Genomic DNA, 648 nt, shown 5'->3' on the forward strand with positions numbered 1-648 from the left:
AGTTGTGATGTTGTGTGTACTATATATTTCATCCTTAAACAAATAACTAGAAAGAATAAGCCGATCTCCTGCGATTAGGGGGTAAAAGCTCGTTTAGTCCCTATATTTTGAAGTTAGTACCCGTTTAGTCCCTATATTTTTAAAAATACCTCAAATCATCCCTACCATTAAATTATTGACACTTTTGCCATTATCTTTTGTTCCTTTTAACTTATTTTTATAATATTGCCCTATTATAATAATTTTTTAGATATTATTAAAAAGAAAAAAATAACCCTATTATAATAATTTTTTTAGACATTATTAAAAAGAAAAAAATAAATTACCAGTTTAACACCAAAAAATAAAATAAAATAAAATAATATATATTAATTTTTGTGGAACACACTCTTGAGATAAAATATTAATTTTTCTAAAAAAATTGATAATGTAATTTTTTTAAGATATTAATTTTTTAGACATACGTGAGCTTCCACAAAAATTAATATATACCTTTTTTGTTTTTATTTTATTTTTGAGTTTAATTTGATAATTTAATTTTTTATTAATATCCAAAAAAGAAACATTATTGTAAAAATGTAATATTGTAAAAGCAAGTTAAAAATAATAAAAAATAATGGCATAAGGGTCAATATTTAGTAGTAGGGA

The sequence above is a fragment of the Citrus clementina genome, unplaced genomic scaffold (assembly GCF_000493195.1).
Source record: "Citrus clementina cultivar Clemenules unplaced genomic scaffold, Citrus_clementina_v1.0 scaffold_9, whole genome shotgun sequence".
In the NCBI taxonomy this organism is placed as follows: Eukaryota; Viridiplantae; Streptophyta; class Magnoliopsida; order Sapindales; family Rutaceae; genus Citrus; species Citrus x clementina.